The following is a 12118-nucleotide window of genomic DNA, read 5'->3' on the forward strand; positions in this document are numbered from 1 at the left end:
TTTGCTCTTCAACCTTCTCACCCTTCTGGTCCTGTAACCCTTAGTCCACAGGTACGAGAACTTAAAGAGCAAGAGGAAGTGAAAGGAAAATTAGGGCAAGGAAACAGATAAAAGAAATCACCCATGAGGAAGAATCAGCAGAAAACTCCAGGCAACATGAAGAACCAGTCCAGAACAACCCCGCCAAGGGACCATGAGGTAGCTACTGCAGAGGATTCCACCTATACAGAAATGTTAGGAATGACAGAAAGGGAACTTAGAATACACATGATGAAAACAATGAAAGAAATGATGGAAATAATGAAGGAAACTGCTAATGAAGTAGAAAATAACCAAAAGGAAATCCAAAAAGAGAATCAAATAAGAGATGAAAGATATGAAGAATATAGAAAGGATATAGCAGAGCTGAAGGAACTGAAACAGTCAATTAGGGAACTTAAAGATGCAATGGAAAGTATCAGCAACAGGTTAGACCATTCAGAAGAAAGAATTTCAGAGATAGAAGACAAAGTTTTTGAGATAAATCAGATAGTAAAAGAGGCAGAAAAGAAGAGAGAGAAAGCAGAAGGTTCACTGTCAGAATTATGGGACTTTATGAAGTGTTCCAACATATGAGTTATAGGAATTCCAGAAGGGGAAGAAGAATGCCCCAGAGGAATGGAAGCCATACTAGAGAATATTATAAAAGAAAATTTCCCAAATATCACCAAAGATTCTGACACACTGCTTTCAGAGGGATATCGGACCCCAGGTCGCCTCGACTCTAACTGAGCTTCTCCAAGACACATTGTGATGAACCTATCCAAAGTCAAGACAAAAGAAAAGATTCTGCAAGCTGCCAGGAGTAAGCGCCAGTTGACCTACAGGGGCAAATCCATCAGAGTGACCGCAGACTTCTCTAATGAAACTTTCCAAGCAAGAAGACAATGGTCATCTACCTTTAATCTACTTAAACAGAACAATTTCCAGCCCAGAATTCTGTACCCTGCTAAGCTAAGCTTCAAAATTGACAGAGAAATCAAATCATTTACGGATATACAAAAATTGAGGAAATTTGCCACAACAAGACCAGCTCTACAGGAAATAATTCAACCTGTTCTGCACACTGACCACCACAATGGATCAGCAGCAAAGTAAGAACTCAGAAATTAAAGGACAGAACCTAACCTCCACACTGATGCAAAAGATAAAACTAAGCAATGGACTCTACCAAAACAAGACAAATAGAATACTACCATACTCATCAATTATCTCAATAAATGTTAATGGCTTGAATTCCCCACTGAAGAGACATAGATTGGTTGAATGGATTAAAAAACACAAGCCATCCATTTGCTGTCTGCAAGAAACACACCTGGCTTCAAAAGACAAATTAAAGCTCCGAGTCAAGGGTTGGAAGACAATTTTTCAGGCAAATGGAATCCAGAAGAAAAGAGGAGTTGCAATCTTATTTTCAGATACATGTGGATTTAAAGCAACTAAAGTCAAAAAAGACAAAGATGGTCACTTTATATTCGTCAAGGGAAAAATACAACAAGAAGACATCTCAATTCTAAATATCTATGCACCCAATTTAAATGCTCCCAAATTCTTGAAACAGACCTTACTCAGTCTGAGCAATATGATATCTGATAATACCATAATAACAGGGGACCTTAACACTCCTATTACAGAGCTGGACAGATCCTCTAAACAGAAATTAAACAAGGATATAAGAGATTTAAATGAGACCCTAGAACAACTGTGCTTTATAGACACATATAGAACACTCCATCCCAAAGATAAAGAATATACATTCTTCTCATCACCCCATGCAACATTCTCCAAAATTGATCATATCCTGGGACACAAAACAAATATCAACAGAATCAAAAGAATTGAAATTTTACCTTGTATCTTCTCAGACCATAAGGCACTAAAGGTGGAACTCAACTCTAACAAAAATGCTCGACCCCACCCAAAGGCATGGAAATTAAACAATCTTCTGTTGAATAACAGATAGGTGCAGGAAGAAATAAAACAGGAAATCATTAACTTCCTTGAGCATAGCAACAATGAAGACACAAGCTACCAAAACCTGTGGGATAGTGCAAAAGCAGTTTTGAGAGGAAAATTCATCGCTTTAGATGCCTACATTCGAAAAACAGAAAGAGAGAGCATCAACAATCTCACAAGAGATCTTATGGAATTGGAAAAAGAAGAACAATCTAAGCCTAAACTCAGTAGAAGAAAAGAAATATCCAAAATCAAATCAGAGATCAATGAAATTGAAAACAAAAGAATCATTCAGAAAATTAATGAAACAAGGAGTTGGTTTTTCGAAAAAATAAATAAAATAGATAACCCATTGGCCAGACTAACGAGGAATAGAAAAGTAAAATCTCTAGTAACCTCAATCAGAAATGATAAAGGGGAAATAACAACTGATCCCACAGAGATACAAGAGATCATCTCTGAATACTACCCGAAACTCTATGCCCAGAAATTTGACAATGTGAAAGAAATGGATCAATATTTGGAATCACACCCTCTCCCTAGACTCAGCCAGGAAGAAATAGAGCTCTTGAACAGACCAATTTCAAGCCTGCGATCAAAGAAACAATAAAAAATCTTCCAACCAAAAAATGCCCTGGTCTAGATGGCTTCACTCCAGAATTCTATCAAACCATCAAGGAAGAGCTTATTCCTGTACTGCAGAAATTATTCCAAAAAATTGAGGAAGAAGGAATCTTCCCCAACACATTCTATGAAGCAAACATCACCCTGATACCAAAACCAGGAAAAGACCCAAAGAAAAAGGAGAATTTCAGACCAATCTCACTCATGAATATAGATGCAAAAATTCTCAACAAAATCCTAGCCAATAGATTACAGCTTATCATCAAAAAAGTCATTCATCATGATCAAGTAGGCATCATCCCAGGGATGCAAGACTGGTTTAACATATGCAAGTCTATAAACATCATCCACAATATTAACAGAGGCAAAAATAAAATCACATGATCCTCTCAATAGATGCAGAAAAAGCATTTGATAAAATCCAGCATCCTTTTCTAATTAGAACACTGAAGAGTATAGGCATAGGTGGCACATTTCTAAAACTGATTGAAGCTATCTATGACAAACCCACAGCCAATATTTTACTGAATGGAGTAAAACTGAAAGCTTTTCCTCTTAGAACTGGAACCAGACAAGGTTGTCCTCTGTCACCTTTACTATTCAACGTAGTGCTGGAAGTTCTAGCCAATACAATTAGGCAAGACAAGGAAATAAAGGGAATCCAAATGGGAGCAGAGGAGGTCAAACTCTCCCTCTTTGCTGACGACATGATCTTATACTTAGAGAACCCCAGAGACTCAACCACAAGACTCCTAGAAGTCATCAAAAAACACAGTAATGTTTCAGGATATAAAATCAATGTCCACAAGTCAGTAGCCTTTGTGTACACCAATAACAGTCAAGATAAGAAGCTAATTAAGGACACAACTCCCTTCACCATAGTTTCAAAGAAAATGAAATACCTAGGAGTATACCTAACGAAGGAGGTGAAGGACCTCTATAAAGAAAACTATGAAATCCTCAGAAAGGAAATAGCAGAGGATATTAACAAATGGAAGAATATACCATGCTCATGGATGGGAAGAATCAACATTGTTAAAATGTCTATACTTCCGAAGGCAATCTACCTATTCAATGCCGTTCCTATCAAAGTACCTACATCGTACTTTCAAGATTTGGAAAAAATGATTCTGCATTTTGTATGGAACTGGCAAAAACCCCGTATAGCTAAGGCTGTTCTCTGTAACAAAAATAAAGCTGGGGGCATCAGCATAGCAGATTTTAGTCTGTACTACAAAGCCATAGTGCTCAAAACAGCATGGTATTGGCACAAAAACAGAGACATAGACACTTGGAATCGAATTGAAAACCAAGAAATGAAACTAACATTTTACAACCACCTAATCTTGGGGGAAACATACCTTGGGGGAAAGACTCCCTATTCAGGAAATGGTGTGGGGAGAACTGGATGTCTACATGTAAAAGACTGAAACTGGACCCACATCTTTCCCCACTCACAGAAATTGATTCAAGATGGATAAAGGACTTGAATTTAAGGCATGAAACAATAAAAATCCTCCAAGAAAGCATAGGAAAAACACTGGAAGATATTGGCCTGGGGAAAGACTTCATGAAGAAGACTGCCACGGCAATTGCAACAACCACAAAAATAAACAAATGGGACTTCATTAAACTGAAAAGCTTCTGTACAGCTATGGAGACAATAACCAAAGCAAAGAGGCAACCTACACAATAGGAAAGGATATTTGCTTATTTTCAATCAGACAAAAGCTTGATAACTAGGATCTATAGAGAACTCAAATTAATCCACATGAAAAAAGCCAACAATCCCATATATCAATGGGCAAGAGACATGAATAGAACTTTCTCTAAAGATAACAGACGAATGGGTAACAAACACATGAAAAAATGTTCATCATCTCTATATATTAGAGAAATGCAAATCAAAAGAACCCTGAGATATCATCTAACCCCAGTGAGAATGGCCCACATCACAAAATCTCAAAACTGCAGATGCTGGCGTGGATGTGGAGAGAAGGGAACACTTTTACACTGCTGGTGGGACTGCAAACTAGTACAACCTTTCTGGAAGGAAGTATGGAGAAACCTCAAAGCACTCAAGCTAGACCTCCCATTTGATCCTGCAATCCCATTACTGGGCATCTACCCAGAAGGAAAGAAATCCTTTTACCATAAGGACACTTGTACTAGACTGTTTATTGCAGCTCAATTTACAATCGCCAAAATGTGGAAACAGCCTAAATGCCCACCAACCCAGGAATGGATTAACAAGCTGTGGTATATGTATACCATGGAATGCTATTCAGCCATTAAAAAAAATGGAGACTTTACATCCTTCGTATTAACCTGGATGGACGTGGAAGACATTATTCTTAGTAAAGTATCACAAGAATGGAGAAGCATGAATCCTATGTACTCAATTTTGATATGAGGACAATTAATGACAATTATGGTTATGGGGGGGGAAACAGAAAGAGGGAAGGAAGGAGGGGGGTGGGGCCTTGGTGTGTGTCACACTTTATGGGGGCAAGACATGATTGCAAGAGGGACTTTACCTAACAATTGCAATCAGTGTAACCTGGCTTATTGTACCCTCAATGAATCCCCAAGAATAAAAAAAAAAAAAAAAAAAGAAAAATTCGATACCCAAAACTGTATCTGGCTTATCATTACTCTCAATTAATGTCTATGGCTTAAATTGCCCTCTAAAGAGACGCACGTTGGGGAGGTGGACGGAGGGAGGGTGATTGGTGGGATTACACCTGCGGTGCATCTTACAAGGGTATATGTGAAACTTAGTAAATGTAGAATGTAAATGTCTTAACACAGTAAGTAAGAAAATGCCAGGAAGGCTATGTTAATCAGTGTGATGAAAATGTGTTAAACAGTCTATAAAACCAGTGTATGGTGCCCCATGATCGCATTAATGTACACAGCTTTGATTTAATAAAATAAAATAAAATAAAGAGACACAGGTTGGCTGACTGGATACAAAACTCAGGCCAGACATCTGCTGCATTCAAGAATCTCACCTTACCTTAAAAGATAAACATAGACTCAGGGTGAATGGATGGTCATCTATAATTCAGGCAAATGGAAATCAGATAAAAGCAGGTGTTGCAATTTTATTTGCAGATACAATAGGCTTTAAACCAATTAAAGTAAGAAAAGATAATGATGGTCACTTCTTATTTGTTAAGGGCAACACTCAAAATGATGAGATTTCAATTATTGACATTTATGCACCCAATCATAATGTGCCTCAATTTATAAGAGAAGCTCTGACACGAGCAACTTGATTTCCCCCAGCACCATAATTGTTGGAGACTTTAACACTCCTCTGGCAGTGTTGGATAGATCCTCAAAAAAGAAGCTAAGCAAAGAAATTTTAGAACTAAACTTAACCATTTAACATTTACATCTAATAGACATCTACAGAACATTTCATCCTAATAAAACTGAATACACATTCTTCTCATCAGCCCATGGATCATCCTCCAAAATTGATCACATCTTAGGTCACAAGTCTAACCTGAGCAAATTTAAAAGAATAGAAATCATTCCTTGTATTTTCTTGGACCATCACGGAATAAAAGTTGAACTCAGTAACAACAGGAATCTCCACATACAAAAACATGGAAACTAAATAACCTCATGCTGAATGATAGCTGGATCATAGATGAGATTAAGAAGGAAATTACCAAATTTTTGGAACAAAACAATAATGAAGAAACAAACTAGCAGAACCTCTGGGATACTGCAAAGGCAGTCCTAAGAGGAAAATTTATAGCATTGCAAGCCTTCCTCAAGAGAATGGAAAGAGAAGTCAGTAACATAATGGGACATCTCAAGCAACTGGAAAAGGAAGAACTTTCCAACCCTAAACCCAGTAGAAGAAAATAAATGACCAAAATTAGAGCAGAACTAAATGAAATTGAAAACAAAAGAATCATATAACAGATCAACCAATCAAAGAGTTGGTTTTTTTGAAAAGGTCAATAAAATAGGTAAACCTTTGGCTAACCTAACCAGAAGTAGAAGAGTAAAATCCCTAATTTTATCAATCAGAAATGATAAAGGCCAAATAACAACAGACTCCTCAGAAATTAAAAAAATCCTTAATGAATACTACATAAAACTCTATTCTCAGAAGTATGAAAATCTGAAAGAAATAGATCAATACTTGAAAACATGCCACCCTCTTAGACTTAGCCAGAAAGAAGTGGAAATGTTGAACAAGCTTATAACAAGCTCTGAAATAGAATCAACTATAAGAAATCTCCCCAAAAAGAAAAGCCCAGGACCAGCTGGCTTCACATCAGAATTCTACCAAACCTTTAAAGAGGAACTAGGACCTATATCACTTAATCTTTCCCCAAACGTAGAAAAAGAAGGAATGCTTCCCAACTCATTCTATGAAGCAAATATCACCCTGATACCCAAACCAGGAAAAGACCCAACAAGCAAAGAAAATTATAGACCAATATCTCTAATGAATATTGATGCAAAAATTTTCAATACGATCCTAGCAAACAGAATCCAACAACACATCAAACAAATTATACACCATGACCAGGTAGGTTTCATTCCAGGGTCCCAAGGATGGTTCAATATATGTAAATCCATAAATATAATATATCACATAAACAAATTAAAAAACAAAGACCAATATGATTCTTTCAATTGATGCAGAAAAAGCTTTTGACAACATCCAGCATCCTTTCTTGATCAGAATGCTTAAGAAACTAGGTATAGAAGGAACATTTCTTAAACTCATAGAGGCCCTCTACATCAAACCCACAGCCAATATCATAGTGAATGGAGTAAAATTGAAATCATTTCCTCTCAGATCAGGAACCAGGCAAGGATGTCCACTGTCTCCACTGCTTTTTAACATTGTAATGGAAGTCTTAGCCACTGCAATCAGGCAAGAGAAGACAATTAAGGGCATCCAAATAGGACCAGAGGAGATCAAACTGTCACTCTTCGCAGACTATATGATTATATATCTGGAAAATCCCAGGGAATCAACTACAAAACACCTAGAAGTGATCAAGGAATAGAGTAACGTCTCAGGATACAAAATTAACACTCATAAACCTGCAGCCTTTATATACACCAACAATAGTCAAGGGGAAAATACAATCTAGGACTCTATTCTCTTTACAATAGTCCTAAAGAAGATGAAATATCTGGGAATGTATCTAACTAAGGATGTGAAAGATCTCTATAGAGAGAACTATGAAACGCTGAGAAAAGAAATCCCTGAAGATGTTAACAAATGGAAAAATATACCATGCTCATGGCTGGGAAGAATCTACATTGTTAAAATGTCTATACTACCTAAAGTAATCTACAAATTTAATGCAATCCCTATTAAAGCACCTCTCTCATATTTTAAAGATCTGGAAAAATTAGTACTTCATTTTATATGGAAACAGAAAAAATCTCGAATATCTAAGACATTACTCAGAAATAAAAACAAATTGAGAGGAATCATGCTTCCAGACTTCAGACTATACTATAAATCGATATGATTAAAACAGCATGGTACTGGCACAAAAATAGAGAGGTAGATATATGGAACAGAATTGAAGACCAAGAGGTGAACCCAGACACTTCATTTGATTACCTTCATTTGATTTTTGATAAGCCTATTAAAATACAAATTGGGGGAAAGATTCCTTATTCAATAAATGGTGCTGGATGAATTGGCTGGCAACTTGTAGAAGACTGAAACTGGACCCACACCTTTCTTCTCTAACAAAAATTGACTCTTACTGGTTACAGGACTTAAACTTAAGACATGAAACAATAAATATTCTTAGAGAGAGTGCAGGGGAAACGCTTGAGAAAATTGGCCTGGGAGAATACTTAATGAGGAAGACATCCTGGGCAATTGAAGCAACATCAAAAATACATTACTGGGATCTGATCAAATTAAAAAGCTTCTGCACTGCCAAGAACACACTAAGTAAAGCAAATAGACAGCCCTCAGAATGCGAGAGGATTTTTGCAAGTTATACTACCAACAAAGGTCTAATAAACCAGAATCTATAGAGAACTCAAACTTATTACTAAGCAAAAAACAAGTGATCCCATTTCATTGTGGGCAAGAGACATGAATAGAAGCTTCTCCAAAGAAGACAGGCGCATGGCCTACAGACACATGAAAAAATGGTCATCATCTTTAATCATCAGAGAAATGCAAACCAAAACTACTCTGAGATACCATCTAACTCCAGTAAGAGTAGCCCACATCACAAAATCCCCAAACAACAGATGTTGGTGTAGATGTGGAGAAAAGGGAACACTTCTGCACTGCTTGTGGGAATGCAAGCTAGTACGTTCCTTTTGGAAGGAAATTTGGAGAATACTCAGAAATCTAATGTAGACCTGCCATTTGATCCTGCAATTCCTCTTCTAGGTGTATATCCAAAGGACCAAAAATCATTTGGCAATAAAGATATTTGCACCAGATTGTTCAGCGCAGCTCAATTCATAATTGCCAAGTCATGGAAGAAGCCCAAGTGCCCATCAACCCATGAATGGATTAATAAATTGTGGTATATGTATACCATGGAATACTATGCAGCAGTAAAAAAATGGAGACTTTACCTCTTTTATGTTTACATGGATGGAGCTGGAAAATATTCTTCTTAGTAAAGTATCTCAGGAATGGAAAAAAAGTATCCAATGTACTCAGTACTACTGTGAAGCCAATTTATAATCACTCACACTTGCATAGGAAAAATGAAACACAACTTTAGCCTAGGATGAAGGAGGGAAAGGGAGGGAGAGAAGAGGGGATGGGGCGGGAGGGATAGTAGGAGATAGTAGGGGGACCACACCTATGGAGCATATTGCAAGTACAAGTTGGATTTATCATGTGTAGAACACAAATGTTCTAATGTTATAATTGGGTAAATGAGGTGAAAGCTTAGTATGATGTAAGCACTCCAATTTGTACAAAGAATCAACACATTGAAAATGACATAAATGGGGCGGCACCTGTGGCTCAAGGAGTAGGGCGCCGGCCCCATATACCTGAGGTGGTGGGTTCAAATCCAGCCCCAGCCAAAAACTGCAAAAAATAAAATAAAATTCATATTAACTTAAAAAAATAAAATGACATAAATGTATTTATGATCTATGTACAAAAGACTTAATTTAAAAAAAAGAAAAAGAAAAAATAAAACGCCAACATCGTACTTTCAAGACATGGAAAAAATGATTCTTCATTTTGTATGGAACCAGAAAAAAACCTGTACAGCTAAGGGAGTTTTTAGTAATAAAAACAAAGCTGGGGGCATCAGTATACCTGATTGTAGGCTGTACTACTAGGACATAGTGGTCAAGACAGCATGGTACTGGCACAACAATAGAGACATAGATATTTGGAATCGAATAGAAAATCAGGAAATGAAAGTAACATCTTACAACCACCTAATTTTCGATAAACCAAACAAGAACATACACTGGGGGAAAGACTCCCTATTCAATAAATGGTGGTGGGAGAACTGGATATCCACATGTGAAAGACTGGAACTGGATCCGCACCTTTCTCCACTCACAAAAATTGATTCAAGTTGGGTAAAGGACTTAAATTTAAGGCATGAAACAATAAAAGTCTTCTAAGAAAGCATAGGAAAAACACTGGAAGATATCGGCCTGGGGAAAGACTTTATGAAGAAGACTTCTGTGGCAATTGCAACAACAACAAAAATAAACAAATGAGACTTAATGAAACTGAAAAGCTTCTGTACAGCTAAGGAGACAACAACCAAAGCAAATAGACAACCTACACAATGGGAAAGGATATTTGCATATTTTGTTTCAGACAAAAGCTTGATAACTAGGATCTACAGAGAACTCAAATTAATCCACATGAAAAAAGCCAACAATCCCAAATATCAATGGGCAAGAAAGATGACTAGAATCTTCTGTAAAGAAGAGTGACGAATGGCTAGCAAACATATGAAAAAATTCTCATCACCTCTAATTATTAGAGAAATGCAAATCAAAACCACTCTGAGATATCATCTATGCTCAGCAATAATGGCCCACATCACAAAATCTCAAAACTGCAGATGCTGCGGTGGATGTGGAGAGAAAGGAGCACTTTTACACTGCTGGTGGGACTCCAAACTAATACAACCTTTTTGGAAGGAAGTATGGAGAACCCTCAAAGAATTCAATCTAGACCTCCCATTTGATCCTATAATCTCATTACTGGGCATCTACCTAGAAGGAAAAAAATCATGTACCATAAGGACACTTGCACTAGACTGTTTATCACAGCTCAATTTACAATCAACAAAATGTGGAAGCAACCTAAATGTCCAGCAACCTAGGAATAGATTAACAAACGGTGGTATATGTATACCATGGAATAATATTCAGCCATTAAAAAGATGGAGACTTTACATCCTTTGTATTAACCTGGATGGAAGTGGAACACATTAGTCCTAGTAAAGCATCACAAGAATGGAGAAGCAAGAATCCTATGTACTCAATTCTGATATGAGGACAATTAATGACCTAGTGCGTGGTGGGGGGTGAGGGAAGAGGAGAGCAGAGACAGGGAAGGAGGGAGGGGCAAGGGGAAGGGGGAAGGGCAGAGCAGAGAGAGGGAAGGAGGGAGTGGGTTAGGGGCTCTTGGTGTGTGACACACATTTTGGGGGCACCACACAATTGTAAGAGGAACTTTACCTAACAAATGCAATCAGTGTAACCTGGTTTCTTGTACCCTCAATGAATCAACAACAACAACAACAAAAATAAATAAGTTGCACACTATTTTAAATCACACATGGACTTCATTGCTACTCTGATTGCATAATGATGGGTCGTAGAAGTCTGATTGTTGTTAACTAGTTTCTCTCAACTGCTTTGAAATATTTACAAAATCTGTATAATTTGTATCCTTAAAGATCACTGATGGCTTCATGTGCAAACTTTTATATTCCTAAGCTATTTTAGGCCGTTCACTGTGTAGTCTCCGGTTCATTGATGGCTTCTCCAATCAGTCTTCTTTACCTCCCAAAATGTAGGCTCCAGTTACCCAGGACTAATCTCTATTCCCTATACAGGAGCATCCCTCTATGAGCTTTTCTCTATCTCCTCCTTCCCCTAAAGAATTGTCAGGTGTGATCAGAGAGATATGAGAGAATTTGCCTAGAGAGGTCCTGGATAATTGGTTTATCTTTAATGAGTTATTCTAATGTCTGGATTCATCTGGGATGCACAGTCCCTTGGCCCCAGGGGTGGGGAGAACTGGAGACGTGAAAAGGGGTGGTGCAGACCCAGGTGACAACAGAAGCTGTTACTTCACATGCTTGCCATGAATAAAGGAGAGTGGAATCTCAGGTCAGAGCCTCAGAATTACCCTCTGATGCATTGGGTAAGTTGAGCAGTGGGTGAAATGATCCTTCATGTCCTTCCAACCTGAAGGCCTTGTTTTCCCAGATTGTATGATGTTCTACAAAATAATTCTTAGATATGGGAACTTTCTTCT

This window comes from Nycticebus coucang, chromosome 18 (assembly GCF_027406575.1).
Source record: "Nycticebus coucang isolate mNycCou1 chromosome 18, mNycCou1.pri, whole genome shotgun sequence".
In the NCBI taxonomy this organism is placed as follows: Eukaryota; Metazoa; Chordata; class Mammalia; order Primates; family Lorisidae; genus Nycticebus; species Nycticebus coucang.